We start from the raw sequence: 20,560 nt of genomic DNA on the forward strand, positions 1-20,560 counted from the left end.
TAATTATATTTTTTTTTATTTTAAAAATTATTTTATTTTATTTTTTTTAATTTTTTTTTTCAGTTATTATTTCTTTATTTTTTTTCCATACTTATTTGTTCTTCCATTATTTCATTTTTTTTCTACTGATTTTTTCCTTTATTTGTTTTTCTTTTCATTTTTCCATTATTCTTCTTTTTTTTTTATTTTTATTCATTTATCTATTTTTTTAGTTCATTTGTATTGTTTTGTTTTTTTGTTCATATTTTTTCAGTTTTCATTTTTTTTTCTTCATTTTTGTACTTATTATTTTCTCATTACATTTTATTTTTTATTTTTTCACACATATAAGCTTTTTTCTCTTTCTTTTTTTCTTCTTCCATTTGTTTCTTTTTTTTTTCATTTTTTTCTACCAATTTATTCATTGATATTTTTTTTCTTTTCATTTTTCCATTATCTTTATTCTTCTTCTTTTCATTTTTATTCATTCATCTATTTTTTTTCCTTCGTCATTTCTTTTTTTTTTCATATTTTTTTAGTTTTCTTTCCTAAGTTTTTTTTTCTTCTTTTTTCTTCCTTTTTTGTACTTATTCTTTTCTCATTCCATTTTCTTTTTTTCTAATTTTTTCACACATATTTTAACATTACATAATTATTTTAATATTTTATTTATTTATTATCTTTTATTATTGTAATTTTTTTTATAGTTTTTTCCACTACATATAAAAAAAATTAAATAAATTTTTTCAGCATTTTTTTTTACTATAACACTTGTAGAAACACTAAAATTTAGAAAGAAAACTAATAAAAATATGAAAACATGAATGGGTAATTAGTTACCTTGATGGGAATATTCAAATCTAGAAAAAATAAATATATGAAGAAGATGGGAGATAAAGGAAAGGGGTGGATCTAATTTTTTTCCTATCTTCAGATTTGTGGAAACTTATTACCTTCCCGTTCTTTGTGTGTATATTTCTGGGGTAACTGGTTACATTCACGTTTTTTGTGTGTATATTTCTAGGGGTAACTGGTTACCTTCACGTTATGATGTGTGTGTATATTTTTTGGTTTTTTATGATAACTGGTTACTTATGTTACTAAAATTGTAGTTACTTCTTCCTTTTTTTAATGAAGTGTTCTTCTTTTTTTTCATTCAAATTTGATGTTTCTTTTCATATTTAATATGAGTAACTCGTCACCCCTTTTATGGTAACTGGTTACCCCTCTTATGGCAGAATGTTACTCCTCTCAAGGTAACTGGTTACTCCTCCTGGTACATGTTATTTAACCTAGCTCTATGATTTTTTTTTACATAATTGTCAAAGATCAATCAAATAATTGGTTATCTTACATAAGATTTGCAAAAAGAAACATACAATATAAACATAAGGAAAAAATGTTTATAATAAGTAAAAAAATAATAAACACAATTCATATCACAAAAAAAAAAAATTGCAAAACAACCAAAGAAAAATTTAATATAAAATTAGTTATATAAAAAATAAATAAGCTAAAAAAAATAATCAAATTATAAACATACCCTTCCAAATTAATAAAATTTGACTAAGAGTAAAACTATGGTTAAACCAACTTTATACAAAAATATGGGAAAATAAACCCATAAAAGTAAAAAATCTTAAAAAACCATAAATTAACTTTTTTGAAGAAAAAAACCGTATTTTTGCACACTCTATTAAAAATTTCATATAAAATGTAATTTCCTCTTCTTCTTTTTTCCTTTTAGTTTTGAGTTTAAAAAATTTATAAACAAAAATTTTACAAAAGCAACCTATGTTTGTAAATTTTATTGTTACTATTTCCTCTTATGTTTCTCTCTCCAGCATAAAATATTAATATTGTTAAATGAGTGTGCGGATCAGTACATGTATAACTCAGTTTTTTTCTCTTTCCAATTTTGTACTATATAGTTTATTAATTTGTTTCTATTTTCTTCTACGAAAAAGTATTCCACAAACCATCTTTATCTTATTTTTACATATTATTCTTCTAAGATAGATACAAACTCAAGTGAAATAAAGAAAAAAAAGTGTAGTTCTTATGCTAAATTTAATTACACTTAAGGTGATAAGCCTTATTGGATTTAAATGGCTATTTTTATCTTAGTAGAATTATATAATAATAATAATAAAACAAAGACAAAAAAGAAAAATTGTGTTGTAATGAATTGAATAACTTTAGAATCTCTCAAATTTTTGATGCCAATTATTCGACGTATGAATTGATTTTATATAACAAGAGAGACACATAATATTATTTATGGCATGTACTTTTATAAGACATAAGTATTAATTAGTAGTAACATCTCAATATTTTCATGCCATCATGCGTTGGAATAATAACAAACATGTGATAATTGGAGATAATTATTTATTTGGTACCACAGAAATTAAAAAAAAATCTTTTTTGGCAATAACTAATTTGCAAATTTTATTCTTATGCAACTTATGTAATTCACTGCAATCCCAAATGTAGTATAAAACAATTTTAAAAAACTCAAATACAAGTCCAATGCAATCAATTGCAACCTAAAGCAACTCACTGCAATAGCCAATGCAAGTGATCATGTAACCAAGTGCAACCCACTACAATCCTAAATGCCACTCATTGCAACCCCATGCAACCCTAATGCAATTTCAAATGCAGCCTAGAGCAACTCAAATGCAACCTATTACAACATTAAATGCAAGTCCAATGAAATTAACATATAAGATTTGAAGTTGCATTGAACTTTTTTAAGTTGTTTTAGGTTGTATTGAGTTATATTGGGAATGCATGGGCTTATATTTGATGTTGCAGTGGGTTGCTTGAGGTTGCATTGACTTTCATGTGAGGTTGCAATGAAATTTGCAAATGAGTTTTTTAAAGTTGTTTTGTGTTGCATAAGATTGCATTTGATGTTGGCATGTATTGACTAAGAATGAAATTAACATATAAGTTTTTTAAAGTTATTTTAGGTTGCATAGACTTGCCTTGGACTTTCATTTGAGGTTGCATTGAATATGCATTTGAGGTTGCAGTGGGTTGTATGAGTTGCATAATGATGAAATTAACATAAATTGTGTTTAAGTTGCCATGATTTTCATTGAGTTTTTTAAAGTTGATTTATGTTGCATTTGGTTACATTGGGGATGCATGGGCTTTGCATTTGATGTTGCAATAGGTTGCTTGAGGTGCATGAGTTGCATAAGAATGAAATTCGCAAATGAGTTTTTTAATTAAAATTGTTTTATATCACATGAGCTTGCATTTGAGGTGGGAGTGGGTTGCATAAGGATGAAATTAGCATATGAGTTTTTGAAAGTTATTTTAGGTTGCATTGGGTTGCATAGACTTGCATTAGACTTTCATTTGAGGTTGCATTGAGTATCTATTTGATGTTGCAGTGAGTTGTATGAGTTGCATAATGATGAAATTAACATAGATTATTTCAAGTTGCCATGAGTTTGATTGAGTTTTTTAAAGTTGATTTAGGTTGCATTTGGTTACATTGGGGATGCATGATTTTTACTATTAATACAAAAAAATATCAACCTATAATGGCATGAAGGTCCAAGGATGAGGCTATGAAGCCATACAACTTCTTTGACCTTGTAAAATACAAGTGACTTCTATTACCTTACTTAAATGAGTATCTCATGATACTTCATGTGCTGTGTAGGTTCTTGGACTTTGCATCTACATATTCCGGTGAAAAAAACACACAGAGAGACATAGCTTAAACTCTTTGATGTTGTAAGACTCTTAACATAACCAATAAATATTAATAATTTATGCATAATAACCAACCCGGAATTTAGAATCATAATATTACAAACAAAATATAGATTATATATATGGTGAGATTTTGTTGTTTTCTCTAATCACCACAGAAAAAAAATTCACTCTGTGGGTGCACATAAATGTATACATACATATTGTCTTAAAAAAACTTTTATATATGCAATTTTTTTTGGTAGGTATATGTATAGGAGTGAGACCTAATATACTCCACATATAAGTTAATATATATGTTAAGTAGCGTGGAAACTAAAAGCGACAAACTCCTCGTAAGGTAAGTCATAGATTTAAAAGAAAATTTTATGTATATACATTAATAAAATAAACTTTAAATGTCCGTATAAATGAAGAAAAAAAACTTTGTCATAAATATAATAATGAAAAAAACCCTTTAATATATAGAATCGTTGATGTCAGAGGTGGGCAACATCCAAACCAATCTAATTACACTGAATCAACCCAATCCAATCTAATTACAAAAAATTGGATATCCAATTACAATTAGATTGAATTGGATTTGAATAATTTGATTGGATCGGATGGTGGATGACACTGTCAAAATCCAATTAAAAGCTAATCCAATCAAATTACATATAATATATATTAAAAAAATATCAAATTATTTATATTTCTTTAAATATATTTTGTAAATCCTAAAATTGACATATTTTATAGAAATATCTTTTTAATTAAAAGATCATTTTTACTTTCCATTTATTGTGATTTTCGGAATATCACTTTCCCTTTCTTGTGATTTTCAGATTATTTAGCTTAATTTTATCAAAATTTGATTATGAAGGGAAGATATATCTTATTTATTTAAAGCAAATATTCAGTACTTACTCAAAGTCATTTCTGGAATATTTGACTTTAAATTTTCGTGCAGCTCAAGATTATAAAATTTAGGATACTGAATCTTTGATGTCATTAATTATTATTTCTATTTTGAGCATTTTGATCTGACACAGGTATTAGCTGTCTCCACCAAAATCGTATCTGTCTGATCAGCATCTTCTAAAAAAGGCAATCTTTCATCAATCAAGAATATCTTCAAATATTCTTGCATTTATTAGGAAATTCATTCTTAGCCTTTATGAGCACGAAATGGACTCTATAAATAGGCTTCTAAGGCATTGAGAAAAAGTGAACTCGTTGGTGCATAATTTGTGAGTGTATTGTAATATTTGTGAGAGTTCCTTATTTGTATTCAAGATCATAGTATTCACGTGGTCTTATAGAAAAATGAGTGTTTAGTTTTTGTGGTGAGTTTATACCACGTTCATGAGTGAATACATATTGCAATTTGAACGTAACTTTTATAGTCTTTGGGAGAGGATTTTTACAAGCCTTGTGTCGAGAGGATGCAAGCACTAGCTGGCCATTGAAGGGAGTTCAAGTGATTGAGCGTTTCAATCAATATCAAATTAGTGAAGAGAAGCACAACAAAGTTGCGACAAATCTCAAGAGGGAGTGTTGTTTTGTTTTAGTCAATATTTTGTACTTGTGATTCTTTATTAATTGGTTTTATTCTTTGGGCGTGGGCCCAAGGAGTAGGTTATCTGAAAGGGTTTCTGAACCTTGTAAAAATTTGTTGTGTTCTTTATTGTTTTTGCACTGTCTTTTTATTGTGTTCAGTTTCTGTTGTGACAAGTTCAGATTCTATCCCGACAAAACTGAAATTTGTTTAAACATTTAATTACCATTCCACACTGTAATTAATTCATATGGTTTAATTAATTTGGTAATTACTAAAAATGGAATTTCAATTGGTATCAGAGTGGTCACTCATTCTTGAGTGTGATCTTAGTTTATTCTGTTTGTTGTTCTTGTTCTTGCAATGTATTTTTTCATAGAAGGAGGCTCCATAACTCGCCCTCCTTTTCTCAAAGATTCGAACTATCCATATTGGAAAGTTAGAATGAGAGCCTTCATCAAATCTCAAGATGAAAAGGATTGGAAAGCTGTTTTGAGTGGTTGGACTCCTCCAGCAAAAAGCAATGATGTAACTAAGGTAAAATATGAACTTGATTGGACTGATGCTGAAGATAAACTGTCCAGTTACAATAATAAAGCATTACATGCTATTTTTAATGGTGTTGGTGAATGTTACATTAAATTGATTTCTTCATGTGTTTCGGGCAAAGATGCTTGGCAAATCCTTTAAATGCAATTTGAAGGAACTGCTGATGTCAAGCGTTCTAGACTTGTTATACTCACAACAAAATTTGAAAATGAATAAAAATGAAACCCTCACTGAATTTTATGAGAAATTATCAGATATTGCAAACGAATATTTTTCTCTTGGTGAGAAACTTGAAGAGAATGTTTTGGTTCGAAAATTTGTTAGAGTTCTCCCTGACAGGTTTCAGACTAAGCTAATTGCAATTGAAGAAGCAAAGAATCTGGACAAAATAAAAGTAGAAGAATTGATGGGTTCACTCCGAACTTTTGAACTAAACCAACAAATTAGACAAAAAGGTAAAACATAAGAAATCAAGGAGAAATCTATTGCCTTGAAATCTTCCAGAGAAAATAAGGAAAGTTCGGATGATGAGATGGCTTTGTTAACGAATTTTTTGTTAGGAACGAGTTTCCTAATACGCAGCGGAATGGTGGTGTGGTTGGCCCAGTGTACAACAAAAATTTTGTAACATATTTAAACTACCTTTAAATATGCAGATCCATTAATATACATACATTAATCATAAATAAGATAAGGATAGAATTCATACCTCTTGAAACCTATCAAGTATCCTTGCTATCTTTTCGTATTTAGAACGATCTTCCTATCCAAGCCGTTCCCACGTACTCACACCAAGATCTTCCAAAGCGTTCTCTACACCTCAAGAAATGTGTGGGCACTTAGAGAATGAATGATAGTTTATTTGTGATTCTACGTGATGTACTCAACACATGAAATCAAGAGAATAGGCCTGAGAATTGGTTCTTTATTTTCAGGGAGAGAAAACTATCGTTCTATTTTTCACAGAGCGAATGTACAGAGTTGTCTCACATCACTTATCTGAATAATTTTCTGATTAGTCATACTTAAAAGAAAATATTCAAATTTTAAAAAATAAATCTGTAACAATTTTACAATTTTAGTATTTACTTTTTAATTAATTAATTATTCTATTAATGAAAAAATCCAAAAACCAATTTTTGAATTATCCATTAATTAATTAATTAAATAAATAAAAATGAAAATCCAATCCCTGAAAATGCTGGCCCTACACGCCACTGTGTGTGAACGTGTAGCTTCCTAATTTCTAGGGATATTGGTTTTTCAAATTTTATTTAATTATTTATTCAAATTACTTTGTCAGATAAGATCTAACAACTTGATAACTAATTCAAATTTGAATTCAAATTAATTATCTCTTTAATTAATTATCAAATATAATTAATTATTTGAATAAATATTAATCTTTTAAATTCAAATTTAATTTGAACTTATCAGATTATTTTCTCCCACTCAAATAAAAATATTTAATTAATTAAATCCAAAATTTTTGAAAATAAATATTTAATTTATTATAATTTCGAAAATTATAATTAATTAATTATTTAATTCAATTTTGAAATTAATTTAATTATTTAATATAATTTCGAAAATTATACAATAATTAAATATTAATTAATTTTATTAACTACAACTAATTTGTAATTAATTAATTAATCACTATTATCATATAATTACATATTTGGCCTGAAGAACAAATTTCTTCTTAAATACGTCTTCAAACTATTTTCCCTTTATATCATCTCTTACCTTGAACAGTGTTGATAGAGCCACTATGGGGATCTATGGACCTATAATTCCAAGATCCAATAAATTTGAGATTATTAATTAAACTCTTTAATTAAATAATCTTAATTTATTAATCTCATGATTATTCCACTATAAATATGAGACTGCACTCTTGTAATTATAAACATTTCATTTACTGAGTACTTTATAATCATAAAGCGTCCATTGATATAATCATTGCATACAACTTGACCCTCTAATAATGGTTCATAATTAATCGGGAATTAAATTACCGTCTTACCCTTTCAATTATCTCTTGTTTCCTTAAGTACCATTGACTCTACTAGTGAAGGTTAATTCATAACTAAATTATGAATTTGAGCTCAATAACCTTTCAGTCCCAAAAGTCAACCCTTAAGAGAACCATCATTCAATCTCTTGCGAGAAGGCATAGATCTCATATCTGTATACTATGTCCCCAGCCATCTATATTAATGAGTTCCCAAAACAAAAGTTTCTAGCTTGATCATTCTGACAGACCCTAACAAGTGAATAAAAGAACTCATATAACATAAACAGGAGTTCATAGTAACTTTAGGATTAAGATCTATTTGTATATGATCATCAGTTGATATATTTGATTAATACTTCGAAATGGTATTTAACTAAGTATTAATAAGCATATCTGGTCCAGTTCTATATATTCTCTAATATATAAAGCACCTCCACTAAAGTGTCCTACCACACTAGTGATCCGGATCTGGATCACATGTATTCATAATACTAGTGGACCGTACTTGCAGTAATTAATCTAAAGATTCCATAACTTTATTTTACTGCGAACTATTCAAGTTCGTTTATCTCAAATACAATCCTCTCATACCAATACATGTTTGAGATCACATATATGAACTTAGGAATTTTCCTGATATTTACATAATATTATCATAGAATAATATAGTCCATAAAATATATGCATAACAAATTCAATTCATTTATTTATTTCATAAAAACAATGTCTACTACATATGCTTTCAGGGCACATTTCCAACATTTTTTTCAAAAGTACATAAAGAAATTGGGAAACAAAAAGGCCATATCCAAAAACCCAAGAGGTAATTTTTCTAAACCCTTTGAGACTAATAAAAATGGTATTCAGTGCATGGAATGTGAAGGATTTGGACACATTCAATCTGAGTGTGCAAATACCTTAAAGAAGAAGAAAGTCATGGCAGGCACTTGGAGTGATCAAGACTCTGAACAGAGTGATGAGGAAGAAAACAGTGTTGCCTTAACCATTGTTCACAAAGGTATGGTTTTTTCTTTAGTTGATTACAAGGATTTGTTATGCCTTAATAATTCAATTCAGAATAATGAGAATTCTGACATTGACTCTGATGATTTTGACTTAGATGAGGAGTCATTGAAAGAGTCTTATAAAATAACGTATGATCAATGGTTGAAAGTTTGCTCTGAGAATTGATTAATGGCTAGTAATAATAAAAAATTTGTTGAAAAAATTGAAGAACTTGAGATGATTATTGCTTCAAAAAATGATGAAAGTAATTCTTTGAGTAAAGAAATTGATCTTATGCAAGAAGGTGTCAAAATGCTTACTCCAAGATTTGGAATTTTGGATGATATTCTCTCTGCAGGAAAAAAGGCTGGTGATTACAGTGGATTAGGATCTAATGGATCTGAATCCTCAAGAAAAATAGTTTTTGTAAAATCCATGAATTATCCGACTGTTGTGCCGACTAACTGTTTTGCAGGAACAAGTAACTCTTCAGAGACCACGAAGTTGTCATCTGTTCCAACAAATCTACAACTAAAGAAAATTTCTCCGAAGAGAAACATTAGACAATTTGTACCATTTTGTCATTTTTGTGGGATGAAAGGACACATAAGACCTAAGTGTTTTTATCTGTTAAATTTGTTTAAAAAGAATTATGTTAAACACTTTGGTAGCATGAATCAATTATTGACCAAAAAAAATTCGAGATAAAAAACAATATGAGTCAAGAAAGATAACTCTGTTTGCTTGGCTACCTTTACCTGTCATAAAATACATGCATCTAGTTCATGATACTTTGATAGCGGTTGTTCAAGACAAATGACAGGTAATGCCAACATACTCACCGACTTCAAATCCTTGAAGTGTGGAGTAGTAATATTCGGGGATGGAATGATAGGAAATATTTTAGGTAAAGGTACTCTAAACATTGAAAGGTTACCAAAACTGAAAAATGTGCTTCTTGTTGATGGGCTGAAAGCCAACTTAATTAGCATAAGCCAAATTTGTGACCAAGGTTTTCTTGTTAATTTTTCGCATGATGAGTGTAATGTTGTAAATCAAAGTGGTGACATTGTTCTTAAAGGTTCTCGTTCTTTGGATAATTGTTACACACTCACACAAAAATTCACATGTCATGCGCCATCATCAAGTTTTAATAATACTGATTTGTGGCATGAAAAACTTGGACATATAAATTTCAAAAACTTGAAAAAGATTGCTAATGCAGGTCTCATCCGTGGTATACCCAAGCTGGGTAAAGAATCACTTGGTAAGTGTGAATCATGTCAATTGGGAAAACAGTTAAAAATTTCCCATAAAGCACTATCTGATATTAATACTTCAAATGTGTTGGAATTATTGCATATGGATCTCATGGGTCCTATACAGGTTGAAATTATTAATGGTAAGAGATACATTTTTGTATGTGTGGATGATTTTTCTAGATTTACTTGGGTAGATTTCTTAAGAGAAAAATCAGACACATTTGAAGCTTTTCAAACTCTATGTACAAGACTAGGAGTTGAAAAAAATTGTAACATTGGAAAGATTGTAAGAATACGAAGTGATCATGGTAAGGAGTTTGAAAATTCTGTTTATGATGAAATTTGTAAATCTTTTGGAATTTTGCATGAATTTTCTGCACCCAAAACCCCATAACAAAATGGGGTAGTAGAACGAAAAAATCGTACTTTGCAGGAAATGGCCAGAGTTATGCTAAATAGCAAAAAACTCACAAAGAAATTGTGGGTTGAAGCAATTAACACTGCTTGTTACACAATTAATCGTGTTTTTCAGCGTCCAGGTACAAATAAAACTCCACATGAGATCTAGAAAGGTAGAAAACCCAATGTCAATTATTTTCATCATTTGGGTGTCTGTGTTATATTCTTAGAGATCGTGAGAATCTGGGCAAATTTGATGCCAAAAGCGATATGGGAGTTTTTCTTGGATATTCCACCAATAGTAGGTCTTATCATGTTTATAACATGAGAACCCAAACTATTATAGAATCTGCTAATGTGGTTGTTGAACTTTCGATTGAATTCTTATTTTCTAGAGAGAGAGAGAGTACTTGTATTTGAGAGAATTCTTGTATTCTTGTAATCTGCACTAAAGAAACTCAGTTGACTCAGGTTCATATGATCTTGAGTGCAAGTCTATAATCACAACTCTAAGTGGATTAGGCTATTACCAACACATTGGGGCTGAACCACTATAAAATCGTCTGTGTCGTTTATTTTCTCTTGAAGGTTTTATCGTTTTTGACGTTCACACGTCGTTGGCCAAAAACGCGATCAACATTTTGGTGCTTTCGTTGAGAGCCTGAAGAGAAAGACAGACGGTCCCTGAAGTATTATGGCGCCTAAGAGCACCAATGCGGCCTCCAAGAAGACATGCTCCTCTAAAGAGCCTGCTAGATCAGAAGGTCCTGGCCCACAAGACCATGAGACTGAGCCTAGGGTCATGCTCGAGGACGTGACTCCAGAAGTCGAAGAACTCCAGGAAGCCATGGGGGCCTTCTAGGAGGAGATGGCATAATTCCACGCCAGACAGGAGGCGTTCACTGAAGAGATGATCAGGCAGAAAGCCGCGTTAGAGCAGCAAAGGCGCGAAATGGAGGCCAGGAGCGAAGAGCTTAGACAACAACAGGAGGAAGTCAACTGGAGACATCGTGAAGCAGCACTTGCTCTAGAAGCGGCTACCCAATTGGCCCAAGACAATGCTCAAGCCGCAGCACAAGCAGCCACCCAAGGAGCAAGAAATAATAACGCTGGTCGGAGGACCACTGACAGAGCCGATTCTCGAGGACCGGGCAGAAGCAGGAGTAACCCCCTTTGTCGGGAAGATGATGGGGACCGATCCAGAACTGCCTCGACGCAAAGGGAGCACTCTAGAACCCCCTCCAGGAGCCACCGATCAGAAACTTCGAGGTTAGGGAGTCACAGGTCGGGCAGTAAAAAGACTCCACCCAGGCAGGATCAGACCAAGACTCCTCGAGAGAAGAGGACTTCACAATTCAAAGATGGGCACGGTCGTGATGAGGCTGATAGTCATCACACCGATCAGTCAAAGGAAAAGGAGGGCAATGACCAACAAGGAGGAAAAGACTGCCCGGGGCGTACCGAAAGGCCTCCACTGCACCCCGGCCAGCAACGTAGTGGGAGAGAGCAAGTCCCGCGTAGTAAGCCCTCTGAAAAATTGAAAAGTACGGTGTTTGATCGGGCAGGAGAGCATGCTTCCCGGAAGGATCTGAGGGACGTTATCACCAACAAGAGGAGGACCGTCCCGGTTGAAGGGCAAAATCTGGACCACCCTGCCAGTCAAGTAGAAATACTTGACGATGGCGCGCCAGATGGTAATGCCCGACCAGGCGGTCAAGACCTTGGGACCTCATCAGTTGCACCAGCCATCCAAGCCCAGCTTGACATGCTAACAGCTGCAGTGCAAAGTTTGTCAAAACGACCTTCCGAGATAGATGCGATAGACCACTGGAGTGGCAGCCCATTTTGTGCCTGGATTAGAGCAGCCCAGCCACCGGCAAAATATAAAGCACCGGTTCTGCTAGTATATACAGAAAAGGCAGATCCCATAAGACATATTGGGAAGTTCGAGGACTAGATGGAATTGCTCGGAGTAAGTGACGATTATCGGTGTAGAGTTTTCCCGACTACATTGACGGATATTGCCGAGGAATGGTATTGGAAGTTTAAGCCAAACTCCATTACCTCTTGGGAAGCATTCAGGAAGGAGTTTTGTAGACAATTCAACACTGCCTGGACTCCACCAGTTTATGCCAACCACTTGGCAGATATCAAACAAGGAAAAGATGAGTCTCTAAAGAACTATATACAGAGATTCATGAGAGAAGCCAATAGAGCAACTGCTGTAGGAGACGAGGGGAAGATGGTTGCCATATATGCTGGGATAACTTATCGGAGCCCTTTGTGGGACAATATACATAGAAATCCAATTTCAACACTTCAATAATTTCTTGACCGGGCGGACAAGTATATGAAATTGGATGATGAAATAGAGAAAGAGGAGAATGGCATAAATAATCCGGGCGAATCAATTGACTCTGGTGGAAGGAAACGTGGAAATAACGAGTCTGACCACCATGAGGAAAAGAAAGCAAAGTTGAATTCAAGTGAAAAGCCAACCAAGTATGAGCCTCAATTCACTAACTACACCACTCTCTCGGCCAGCCGAGCAGAGATATATCTTGCTAGTCATGAAGAGGTTCCCTACAAGAAGCCTCCCCCCATCAGGAAAAAGATGAGGTAGAGAGACATGAACAAATTTTGTCGGTTCCATGGAGATTATGGCCATGACACAAACGAATGCAATCACCTCAAAGATGAGATAGAATTTCTTCTCCGGTCGGGCAAGTTGAGGAAGTACCAGGCAGAGGCACCCCAAGGAGAAGGAGGTAGCAGCAATCCTGGTTTCAAGTGACAAAGATCTCCACCCTTGCAGCCTGGACCTATGGACTTTACCTTAGACACTATATGTGGAGGTCCACACTTGGCTGAGGAAAGCAACAAAGCAAAGGAGAAGTATGTTGAGCGGGAGTGCTAGGATCAGAAACCACTGGAGTGGCGAGCATCAGAGGATATATTATTTTTAAATACCGCTTTCAGAGTGGTAGCTTGATTTCGAGTTGTTTGACTTGTTATTTAAGTTTGGTTTATGAGCTGGTTATTTGCTAACCAGTCATTTTATTTTTGAACAATTTTGGTTGTTTAAGACTCGTTATTAGACATGTTTTGTCCATTTTAATTTACGAGTAATAAAAGAGACTACGCGCAACATGGTCGATTCTTGCTACAAATATGCATGTGTGTTAGTTATCCGAGCAGTGTTCAACTGGTCGATACGTTCAAGCAGTATTCAACTGCTCGAATATTTTCAATATATTCTATGTGTTTCACGAGCAATTAACTGCTCGAACAGATTTGGTCAAGTAGCAAGTGACTAAGGATCTTTCAACCCTCGATCACCTGGGGGGCACATGGGGTATACTGGTATATAATTTAACACAGGCAATAAGAGCACGAGTTAATATATCTGTTTTTAGGCTGACTTGTAAATTTTCGAAGTCCAAAAAGGTCATTAAGCTAACTTGTTTGACAAAGCTTAAGTAACTTGGAATTTTTTTAAATTTCAAGTTAGGAGCAGATATTCGTGTGAGAATAAACATTATGCTCATAAAATGTTAGAGCAATAAGAGTGTGAGAAAGTATACTTAGTATGGACTTATGAAATGTCTGGAATTTCTAAGTTAGAAAACTAAGTACTCATGCGAAAATATAAGGCATACATCAGAGTGACTTTACTATTCACAAAAATCTTATAACTTTTTAAGTCTAAAAAGACTTAGAATGTTTTAAGTTAACAAAGAAAAGTAAAGTATAAATGCCAATAGCTCGGTTGTACGAGAAAAATATCAAAGCTGCTAAGCAACAATTGTCTTCACAACAAAAAAGAGTAAACTACTAGCCAGGTACAAGTTTAGCTGATCAGGTGCAAAGTTTTCCTGCTCGGGAGAGCAGATGCAACTTCCCTGGTCGGCTAAGCATGTATCACTGGTTGAGTAGGAAACTCTATTGTTGGGCATAAATAACATCGACGAGTCCCTGGAGTGAATCAAACAAACATAAATTGATACATGTAAAGGAAAAATATTTGTTACTACTCATAAATTATTTTATTGGGTAGTAAGAATATTTTTTATCCCTTAGGAAAAACATGTATGAAGGAAAAAATAAAAGGCAAAAATTTGGTGCCTAGTGTGAGTGGTGTCCGAGGAACTAGGCCCAGGAGTTTGGTGCCTAAGGCGCGGCATCCGAGCAGCTTCCCTTGGTGTCCGAGCATGATGGTGCTGTGTCCGATCGGATGGGCAGCATGTCCGAACAGCCTACAGAATGTTGGCAGCGTGTCCAAGCGAGGATGCGTATGTCCGAGGAGCAGCAGTCAGTGCGATGCTTGCTGGGAGATGGTGCGTACGTCCGAGGAGTTGCATGGGTGTCCGAGGGTGCATGTCCGAGCGGCTGGCTGGGGCATCCGAGGAGCAGCTGCATGGTGTCCGACCGGTTAGATGCGTCCGAGCAGCTGGATGGTGTCCGACCGGTTAGATGCATCTGAGCGGCTGGGTGATGGTTCGAACTGAGTGGTTTGCATGAAGTGTCCGAGCAGCTTAGGGGCATACCCAAATGTCCAAGCAGTTAGATGAAAATGACCAATTAACTATAAGGTCCAAAAGGACAATAAGTCTCAAGGACATGGGGCACAAACACCATTTCTCATCCAAAACACATACTGCAACAAGATCAAAAAATAGAATTTGAAGAAATCAAAAGGCAAGTTCAGTCGTGGGTTTACGTGAAAGTTATCGACCGGATATGAGCTTTTGAATGACCTCAAGAACATTTTGCTAGAAGAAAAGTTTATCATACGAGAAAATCGTATAATAAACTTGGTGGACAAATGTTATCCCCAAAAATTGGAGATCGATGACATGGCAATAGAGGTGACAAGTGGCAGTGCATGGTTCGTAAACGACACATTAATAGTCAATAAATATATTGGCTCCTTAGAGTTGTGATAAAGTGATCTGGCTTAGGAGTGACCCGGTAGACCAATGAAGAGTTTTGACTGGCCAGTCAAGTGTCATGACCGACCAGGCATGACCTTGTCCGACCAGTCATATGGTTGTCTGCCCAGACATGACCTTGTCTGCCCAGTCATGAACATGTCCGACCAGTCATGACCATGTCCGACCAATCATGACCTGTTTGCCCAGCCAAGTGCATGTCTGCCCAGTCAAGTGCATGTCTGCCCAGTCAAGTGCATGTCTGCCCAGCCAAGTGCATGTCTGCCCAATTAAGTGCGTGTCTACCCAGTGAAGGTTTGGCCGACCAGACTAAATGTGATATGGATCGACTAGATAGAGCAGGACTACGTCAAGATTCCCAGAAACGACTTCAACAAGAATCGATCTTGGCATACGCGGGAATCTCTCAATTTATCCCACAAATTTAGTGTATTGTTATATTTTGAATATTATTGTAATTTTAATATAATAAGAATCGCAAGATATCCCGACTATGGGGGGATATCATCTGTAGGATCCTGAGCCTATAAATACAAGGCTTATGGCATCATAAAGGGGACTTTGGGATTTTTGAACTTTCGATTGAATTCTTATTTTCTAGAGAGAGAGAGAGTACTTGTATTTGAGAGAATTCTTGTATTCTTGTAATCTACACTGAAGAAACTCAGTTGACTCAGGTTCATCTGATGTTGAGTGTAGATCTATAATCATAACTCTATGTGGATTAGGCTATTACCATCATATTGGGGCTGAACCACTATAAAATCGTCAGTGTCGTTTATTTTCTCTTGAATGTTTTATCGTTTTTGACGTTCACACGTCATTGGCCAAAAATGCGGTCAACACTACGAGTCTCGGATCTTTCTCACTATTATGGTGCACTCTTAAAATTTGCAATGTTTAATTGGATGCCTACCACTCATTCCTCGACCATCACTCAAGATATGGCTTTTCTATTGTTCAAAATTGGAACTGGTGTCACCATCGATCTTGCTGCTGATATTTTTGATCAAATCATGTCCTTGAGTGGTACCAAACGCAAGGGTCAACACTTGGTGTTTCCGCAAGTCATTTACAAACTTTTGGACTCTCAACATCCTTTGAAGAAGTCCCATGAGACCTTGACTTCTCCTTTGGTTGGTCCTACCTACGCTGTCAAAGATGACCATGCTCCGCCCACAGCTCGAAAGGTCAAAGGCATTAATCTGGCTGGTTCTGGGTCTGGCATTGTCACGCCTGACACTCCTGCTGTCTCGACTGCTCTTGCTTCTGTCCAGACAGGAATTGCAAGTCTTTTGAGCGGTTCACTCACATGGAGGATACTCAGCGCCAAATTCTTGCTTCGTTGGCCATTATCAATGCATCTACCACTCCTGCTCCATGACGGTTACCATTCCTTTTGATCTATTTTTATTTGCTTTTGATAAATGTAAAAGAACACTAGATGTGTCTTTCTTTTGGTTTTGTTTCCTTTGTTCTTTGGCATTTTCTTAGACAATGAGGGGGAGATAGAGTAACTCACTCTATTTTTGGTGCTTTTATTATGTTGGTTGACCTGCAGTTTCTCATTGGTTTTTGTCAACTGTTTTTGTCTTGTGCTTTGGTTATTTTTGGCAGGGGGAGTCATTTTGTGACTCCTGTGAATTTGAGCACTCACTTGTTTCATGCAGGAAGCTTTTAAAAAAATAGATATGCCTTGTATATAAAATTGCCAAAGGGGGAGTGTTGACGCGGTTTTTCGCCAACAATGAATTATATGAATGGCTAGGATGGATTAGTGCTTAATGGTAAACCGTAATAAGAAAATGATAATACTCAAGGATGCTGGTGATCAATTCTCAAGAGAAGAAAAATGACCACTCCTTTTTTACGTGGTTCGGAGGTTAAAATCCCCCTAGTCCACGAGTCAATATTATTACTGTTTCTCTCTCTTGCTATTTTTACAGAGTATTTGCCTTACAAGAAGAATCCAACCCTTTGCACTACCCAGGGTCCTGGTATTTATAGGAGAATGATCTCTGAGTAGGCATTGGGGTCATCCCGTGATCTCTTCATCCTTCACACCATCTCTGTGACACTGATGATTAATATCTAAACCTTACATTGAAGTGTGGTCTAATCAGTAGGTAAAAATGGATGATGGGCTGCATGGCCTAAATCAGATGTGGGATGTTTGATCACGCATGTTTATATTGCGTATCCAAGAATTCAGGAATAAAATAGACACGTGATGTCTGTTATATGCACGTTTATATTGCGTGGTTGACTTTATAAAGATTCTGGGGTATGTCAGGCCTCTGATGTACCACGAGCTTAATGTAGTGCTAGCTCATGCCTTTTGATGCCATGTTTACACAATGGTTCCAAGTGATGAGCAGCTAAACGATCCATCAGTTTGAGCTATTTGTCTAGGGGATCGTTCCAGGTTTCCCTGAATGAATGGTGAACACGTGGCGCACTGCTTATGGCTTTTTATTAGTTCGCTTCTCCCGAGCTGCCTCAACAAGGTACGTGCTGATACTCAGGGCATATAGGGAGATTGTAAATCCTAAAATTGGCATATTTTATAGAAATATCTTTTTAATTAATAGATCATTTTTACTTTCCATTTATTGTGATTTTCGGAATATCACTTTCCCTTTCTTGTGATTTTCGAATTATTTAGCTTAATTTTATCACAATTTGATTATAAAGAGAAAATATATCTTGTTTATTTAAAGCAAATATTCAGTACTTACTCAAAGTCGTTTATGGAATATTTTACTTTAAATTTTCGTGCAGCTAAAGATTATAAAATTCAGGAAACTGAATCTTTGATGTCATTAATTATTATTTCTATCTTGAGCATTTTGATCCGACACAGGTATTAGCTGTCTCCACCAAAATCGTATCTGTCGGATCAGCATCTTCTAAAAAAGGCAATTCTTCATCAATCAAGAATATCTTCAAATATTCTTGCCTTTAGTAGGAGATTCATTTGCAGCCTTTATGAGCACGAAATGGACTCTATAAATAGGCTTCTAAGGCATTGAGAAAAAGTGAACTTGTTGGTGCATAATTTGTGAGTGTATTGTAATATTTGTGAGAGTTCCTTATTTGTATTCAAGATCATAGTATTCACGTGATCTTGTAGAAAAATGAGTGTTTAGTTTTTGTGGTGAGTTTATACCACGTTCATGAGTGAATACACATTGCAATTTGAACACAACTTTTATAGTCTTCGGGAGGGGATTTTTACAAGCCTTGTGTCGGGGGATGCAAGCACTCGCTGGCCATTGAAGGGAGTTCAAGTGGTTGAGTGTTTCAATCAAGATCATATTAGTGAAGAAAAGTACAACAAAGTTGCGACAAATCTCAAGAAGGAGTCTTGTTTTGTTTAAGTCAATATTTTTTACTTGTGATTCTTTATTAATTGGTTTTATTCTCTGGGCTTGGCCCCAAGGAGTAGGTTATCCGAAAGGGTTTCTGAACCTTGTAAAAATTCGTTGTGTTCTTTATTGTTTTTGCACTATCTTTTTATTATGTTCAGTAGGACTGGGCATTTTTGAGATTAGGCCGACCAAACCGGCCAACCCAACCCGAAAATGGGCCGACCAAGCCTAACAATTGCAGGCCGAAGCCCATTCGGTCAATTAATATAACAACCCGGATTTAATTGGACCGGCCATGGCCCAATATATTCCTAACACATACAACCCAACCTGACTCAACTACCCACTGTAAAATAAACCCTAAAAATATAATACATATTACATACATAACAGATAAACACATTATACATTACCCCCTGCCTGCCTTGCCTTCTCTTCTCTACGGATGTACCATCAGCACTCTAGACCAGAGATCACGTCGGTCCACTCCTCGGCAAAGCTCCACCAGCAAGCGAAGCTCACGTCATCAGTCCACTGGTTCTCCAGTCCAGCAGGCGAGCTCACGTCGTCGTCGGCTCTAGTTCAGCAGGTGAAGTGAAGCTCATGTCATCGGTGAAGCTGACACGGTGAAGCTCCTCGGCGAAGCTCCACCTCCAGGCGAAGCTCCTCGGCGGCGCGAAGCTCCAGCTCTAGGTATATATATATTATGTAATATATTATCTGAATATATATATATAACTAAGGAATATATATATGCATTATCTGAATATATATATATATTATGTATATATATTTATTACTATTAGTATATATAAAACTAACATATAAAATATATAGACTTAGACACAACAACAATAGACTCTGAGTTATATATATATATTTTATATAATTTGTATTATTATTTTGATTTTGTCAAACTAACTAAAAATGATCATATAATTTTGTTTATTAAAATTTTTAATTGTATTTTATATTATTGCTAAACTATGTTATTTTTATATACTAGGAGGATCTGATTTGTATTGTCAAAGCCTAAAGAAAGAGGAGAAATATTGTTGTCAAAGTGTTAAATCTCAAGGAATCGCTAGGTATATTTTTTCTATAATTATTTAATTAATATTTAATAGTGTTTTGCTTTTGATGATAGTTTATGAACATATTGGTTGCTGAAATATGTGATTATTTGTGCATATATTTGTCATATTTAAATTTTTTTATTTGTTAAGTGCTGAAATAAGTGTTAAATATTATGATATTTGCTCAAAATCATACAATACAAGTGTTAAAATATTTTGATATTTGCTTAAATAAATTAGTGATGAAATAAGTAATTGTTTTTACTATGTGTAATGTAGGAGTGATGGACAAATTTCTTAGCCCAACTTCCACCCAACTAGGTGAAGTGCATGATATCGTAGACACCACCCCAAACACTGCCCCAAAACCCACTCCAAACACAACTCCAAACACTACTCCTATTGATCTTAAGTCACCCAAAAAAGAAGTCAATGGTGAACCACCCACAACTAGGAAAAAGCCTACTAGGAATTCTACAGTTTGGGATCACTTTACAAAAGTGAAGGATGGGAATCCAAACGATCCTAGATGCACTTGTAACTATTGTGGGAAAGACTATGCTTGTGATAGTATGAGAGTTGGAACAAGTAGTTTGTGGGTACATTTGATAATCAATGTAAGAAGTATCCTTATAGGGTGGCTGATAAAAAACAGAAATTGCTTAGCTTTCA

This window comes from Humulus lupulus, chromosome 8 (assembly GCF_963169125.1).
Source record: "Humulus lupulus chromosome 8, drHumLupu1.1, whole genome shotgun sequence".
Lineage (NCBI taxonomy): Eukaryota > Viridiplantae > Streptophyta > Magnoliopsida > Rosales > Cannabaceae > Humulus > Humulus lupulus.